The 6,000-nt window shown below is 39.8% G+C and overlaps 1 protein-coding gene across 1 annotated transcript in view; it reads left to right on the top strand.

Annotated features, from left to right (window-relative positions):
* Nucleotides 1-1,458: 1,458 nt before the first annotated feature.
* Rab27b (RAB27B, member RAS oncogene family) overlaps nucleotides 1,459-6,000 on the top strand; it is a 134,956-nt gene continuing 130,414 nt past the window's right edge. The window contains exons 1-2 of the mRNA XM_070029096.1: nucleotides 1,459-1,521; nucleotides 1,655-1,732. The gene's annotated coding sequence lies outside the window, so the exon portion shown is untranslated. The remainder of the gene's footprint in view (nucleotides 1,522-1,654; nucleotides 1,733-6,000) is intronic.

Below are 6,000 nucleotides of genomic sequence, written 5' to 3'. Positions count from 1 at the left end.
TACCGTGATCTATGCTTGCTGAACTGCTGACCCAGCCTCCTTGTATACCTCGTTACTGGCTGCCAATGACTTGACATTGACATGATCTGAATGCCTGGTTCACTAAGTAGGGGCTGTCCTTCCTGCTGGAAACAGACATCTCTTGGGTGTGAGCACTTTCTGCTGATGACTTATGATGCCACAGTCTGAGGTGCCTACCTCATTACCCTTTCCCCTTGCTCTATCTTCCTAACTGTGTGTACTATGTTAACAACCCTTACTGACCACTGACTTTCCAGATTAACCTGCCACCTGCCACCAAATCTTTACTACATACTCTGGTCAAAAGAAATCTAATCATCTTGTCAACACCAGGCCCATAACATCAAGGCACAGGTGTGCCTAGAACATAGGAAATCCTGACTTACATTACTTGTTCATATATGTGCATAATTTTATATGCATACATTCCTATCTTTCCCTCCTATTAAAATGATGAGCTCTTTAGAGGCAAATGTGTCCTTAATGAAAATAGCTGTTTAGTGAGGTACACAAAATTCATTGGCTGAGAGGTTACTGTCTGCACCTGTATTCTATGCTGTATTTTCCCAACTCACTGTCAAGTTCATTGTGTTCACAGATGTTTACTGAGTACCTACTGTGTGCTGTGTGTCTTCTCAGGGTTATTCTGTCAAAGTCAAAAGAACAGATTCAGTGATATTGCAGTTGGATGATAAGTAAATCAAAAAGTATAAATACCATGTGCAAAAGGCGCAACAAGGTAAAAAATACCTAACAAGTGAATAGGAAGCTATGAGGATGCCACTTGGGTGAACTGGACTTTTCCCTTTGGCCTTTCTGTAAGAGAACAAGCTTCTGAAGATCTGTTTGTGTTTTGCATTTAAAAAAAAATAAGCTTCAGGTAGATAGTTTAGACTCTTCATAACTTGTTTTCAAATAACTAAAAGCGAGATATCAGAGTTAAATCTCTTCTTTATTCTCCCCTTTCACTCCCTTTCACATACAGTGTGGGAGAAAACAAAATGCACAAAGTTTCATTAAAGATAGTACATGTGCACATGAGGTGGGTTCTTTTTGTTTTGTCTTGTTTTTTATTTTTTATTTTTTTCTGACAGCCGTGTGCCTTTAACCTTGACCTTGACCTTTAACCTTAACCGTGTGCCTTTAACCTTGGCAGACGGAGGAGACAAGCCCATCTGTAATTTTTGTCTTAAACAATCTACTGCATCGCAGCAGTACAGTATTTGATGATCAAGTTCCCATAAGCACATCTGGCCGCCTGGTGCTTCCCTGGTGTCAGCCTCTAGCAGAGCCTCAGGAAGGGCCCGGGAGGACATCTGGCTTTACCTAGCATGCTCACTCACTAACCTGGGGCAGGCACTAGGACCGCCCCGCCGCCGATAGGCAGCCGAGCTTCACAGCCTGTCAGAGGGACTGAGCCGCCTTTGCTGTTACACAAGAAGAGAGAGGCAGGGCCACCGGCAGCGGGCTGCTACGTCCCCCTCCAGGTCCCCTGAGAAGGTATTTTTCTAGCCATTATCACTCAGGTTTTCCACCCCATCAATGTGCCGTTCATGTTCCCATACTCGGATGCTTTGTGATGCTGAGCAGCACTTAACCAGGCTACTCTGTTATTTTATGTTAATCTCCACAGCTGATGGAAGAAGCAACAGTACCATAAAGAGATGGGCTAGATATCCCCAGAGGCTGCAATCTGGATCCATTTGGAGGTGTGAGTACCTGGGTCCCAGATCTCCAAGGTGCTGCTGCTTCTGGGTGTGGTGTCCCTTAGACCCGAAGGGCCAATGTGAGATGTCATCTGCATATTTCATTCATGAAGAAAGAGCAGCTAGAGGGTGGCAGGCGCCTCTGAGGATGGGCCTGGAACTCCACTTGGAGTGGCTGTGTTTCCTCTTCCAGCCTGTGGGTTTGCAGAGACAGAGTTTAGCTGGCACAGCGGTTCTGCTCAAGGCTGTGGACAGCTGGCTTGGTTCCTGCTTTCTGTTTGCACAGCTCAAAGCCAGCCCTTCCTAATCGCTGCCGTGCTGCAGTGGGCCAGTCTGTTCTTGCTTTCTTCTGTGCAGCCCAGTTATTCTTATCATCAACGGGGACTGCCAGAAAGCTCTAAACCATACTGTCTCTCTGTGTAAAGCCACTGAAATCCACTTCGCTTACAGTATGACATTCAGTAAATACCGCAGGAGTAAATTGCTGGGGAAACATTACCAAAAAAAAAAAAAGTGTAGCAAGCTAAGACTTCTTTCTCCTACAATGAATTTGAACAGGATGTCATGGAGGAAAGTGGACATTTTCCTGAAACACTCTTCCTTGTCAGCTGGGAAGGGGCTTTTCAGTGCCTTAGTACCAATTTCGGTTATGCAAACATCGTTGAAAACTTTGAGAGTCTGTCATATTGTGAGCTCTGATGATTACCTCACAAAATGTCACAAATACACATATTCATAGATGGATAATTTTTTTTTCTTGGTCATGGGGCTTGAACTCTGGGCCTGGGTGCTGTCCCTCAGCTCTTCAGCTCAAGGCAAGTGCTCTACCACTTGAGCCACAATGCCACTTCAGGTTTTCTGGTGGTTTATTGGAGATAAGAGTTTCACAGCTTTTCTTTCCTGGGCTGGCTTTGAACCTCGATCCTCAGATCTCAGCCTCCTGAGTAGATAGGATTATAGGCGTGAGCCGTCGGCGCCCGGTGGGATAAAATATTGAGTCATATTGGTCGTCAATTCCTGGGGGAACTTTAAGGTAAATGCTACCATTGAGATTTATTGGAGGAAAGATGTTATCTAAGACACAAATGCAAGACACCAATCTTGCAAGTGACTTTAATGGATGGCATTTATAAAACTTTTTTTTGTTGTTGTTGCAATACTGGGGCTTGAACTCAGGTCCTGCAGTTCGATGGCTGAGCCGCTTCTCCAGTTTTGAGTTTTGCTTATTATTTTTGACAAGATCTTGCTTCCTGCCAGGTGGCTTCTTGGGCACAATCTACCTATCAGTCATCCTTTTGAAGCTAGAATAATGGGTGTATGAAACTACATCCAACTCTTTGGTGATCAGGAGTCCAATTAACTTTTCTGTCTAGACTAGTCTAGAACTTTAATCCTCCAATCGCAGACTCTCAGTAGCTAGGGTTGTAGGTGAGAGTCCCTTGCACCCAGCTTAAACTATTCTTAAAGCTCAAAATTTTGTATTTTCTAGCATTTGACAAATTGAAATATCTTAAATGAGATTTCAAATTGATATCAAACGTTTGAACATACACCTATAGTTCTTCTAAAACTCTTTATTTGGTAGAAAAAAGAGCGACACAGTGTTCTATACTTTTAATGTGTGGGATTTTCCACTGTAACATTTACTATATACACACAATCCTAACACTGTGTTAAGTGTAACCAAAATTACAAATGCTTTTAATGATTCATTTATAGTATCCTTAAGATGCAAATGAAGATAGATAAAAAGAATATATTGCCGTATAATATTCTGAATGCTGGGAAAATCTTTTTTTTAAATTTTAATTTTATTGTCAAGGTGATGTACAGAGAGGTTACAGTTGCGTAAGTCAGATAGTGAGTACATTTCTTGTCAAACTTGTTCCCCCTCCCTCAGTTTTCTCCCTCTTTCCCTACTCCCATTTCCCCCCAAGTTGTACAGATCATTTCTAACACAGTGTTGCTGTTTCATTGGATCCCCTTTGTCTCACTGTTTTTTTGTTCGCCTCCCTTCCCTTCCCTAATTCAGATAAACATATATACAATACCCAAGTACCAAAATCAAATACAGTGACAATAGGGGATTAAGCCATAGAGGGGGAAAAGGAAAAAAGAAATCATGTAGTACATTAAAAACAACAGCAACAAAGAAAAATCTCTTGTGTCCATGTCTTGGAGTTCATCGGGAAAATCTTTTTTTTTGAAAACAATACCTTGTTTCTGCAGGTAGTTATGAAAATCAAATTGGAGATAGTAATCAATTTTTATTATTTTTCAAAGCAAAAGTAATCTTTAAATAAGTTTTCAAATAAGTGTTCATATAGTGTTCTATATCACTACATAACTCTGTTAAGTTTGGATAGTTTCTCCCTCTGTCTTTTTTATGAAGTTTTTTTTTTAAAGACTTGAACAAAAGGACTCAGCTCCTCAAATTAAAACCTAGTTCTGAAGCTTTTTGTCCAATATGTACTGATATTATCCTTAAACTTCGGTTTAAAGCCATATAAATCACTATACACATCTTACAAACAGTTTTAAAATAGCTTCATTGTATGTTGAATCTAAAGACTCAGTAGAATCAATGATAATATGGAAAATATTCTCAAGAATATGTTTAATTTAGAATTTGAGTTTTTTCAAATTATATATATATTTTTTATCTTCAAGTAGTTGTGCAAAGAGGTAATACCATTCAACGTGTGACTTTCTGGGTACAAAGTACCCTTCCACCATTCTCTCCCATCCATCCCAATCCTACCAATTCCCTCAATTTTCCTAGTTGAACAGGATATATATTGAAGGACATGATGTTTCATCTAGAATCTAAGACTCAGGATGAAGTCCTATGTGACTGAAAACAGTGGTCCCAAAGCTGAGAAATCTTTTTTTTTTTTTTAATCTGCAAACAAGTGGAGAGACTCCTTTGAGCTCTGGAAGCAACAGATCATTGGATATCAATATTCCCTCAATTAGCCAGACAGTGATAAGGAAGACCTTTTTGAGAAGGAAACTTAACATGCTCATTTTGGTTCAGTAAGCAGCAAATTTGGTTTTATCACATTTAACATCAGCGATGATTTCTTTTTCTTTTCTTTCTAAAACATAGAACATTTCCCCATCAAGAATTCTTATATGAACAGGGTATTTAGTAAAACATTCTTAAAAGGCAGCTTGTTTGTTATTAAACCATAGTAAAGGGGAAAGAAGGACACCAGCTAAATTATTCAGATATTGTAGCTTACTTTAACTTTTTTTCCACTGAACTAACTTCCAGTGGGAATCCTGGGGGAGACATTTGTTAAATGGTTAAATAAAAAAAAATGGAAGGAAATGAAAACTGGTGTTTTTAGATTTGCCATGAAAGACAGTTACAATTCTAATATGAACTTTTAAAAAAGTGGTTGGCATATACATAAGCCACAACACACAGGAATTCCATGTAACTTGAGATTCTCTTTTGCAATCCCATTATGATAGACTCTTATTATTTTTAAAGGGAAAGGAGTGACAGTGGATTTATGGCGTGTGTACAAAGATTATAATTGTGTGGATCAGGAGGGACAAAGTTATGTGGCAGTTTAGTAAAAGTAGAACGTCATTATCCTAAAAGCCTTGAGAATAAGTTTGATTCCAAAACACAGGTCTTGTCTCTTGTCATTACTAGAATTTGGATAATACAAAGAAAAATAAAGCGAGCCAAGCATAATGGTGTATGCCTGAAGAAGGAAGACAATGGATGTAGGGGAGCTTAGGCTACCTGTCAACAACAGCAACAACAAGACATGAAGAGAGCAAGAGAGAAAACAATTGTAGGTGCCACAGAAAACTTGCAACTTCAGGAGACAAGTTCAAAGTCTAAAACATTGAACTGAGTACCAGGGGCTCACACCTGTAATCCTCACTACACAGGAGGCTGAGATCAGATCACAACTGGAAGCCAGGCTGAGTAAGAAAAGTCCATAAGATGCTTATCTCATGAACCACCAAAAAGCCAGAAGTGGACCTTTAGTTCAACTGGTGAGATTACTTGCCTTGAGCAGAGAAAGCTAAGGGACAATGCCCAGGCTCTGAGTTCAAGCCATAGTACTGGCACACACACACACACACACACACACACACACACACACACACACACACACACACACACACACAAAACAAAATGCAAGCCCAACAAAGTACATAATGTTTAGACAGATGATAGATAGGTCAATAAATAGATAAAATTCCTAATAGCATATCAGTTTTTAAAACTAATAATCATCAAGGGTAT

The sequence above is a fragment of the Dipodomys merriami genome, unplaced genomic scaffold, assembly GCF_024711535.1.
Source record: "Dipodomys merriami isolate MVZ:Mamm:240054 unplaced genomic scaffold, mDipMer1.0.p SCAF_2, whole genome shotgun sequence".
NCBI lineage: Eukaryota > Metazoa > Chordata > Mammalia > Rodentia > Heteromyidae > Dipodomys > Dipodomys merriami.
The sequence above is the reverse complement of the archived record's forward strand: the minus strand, read 5'-3'. Positions and strand labels throughout refer to the sequence as shown.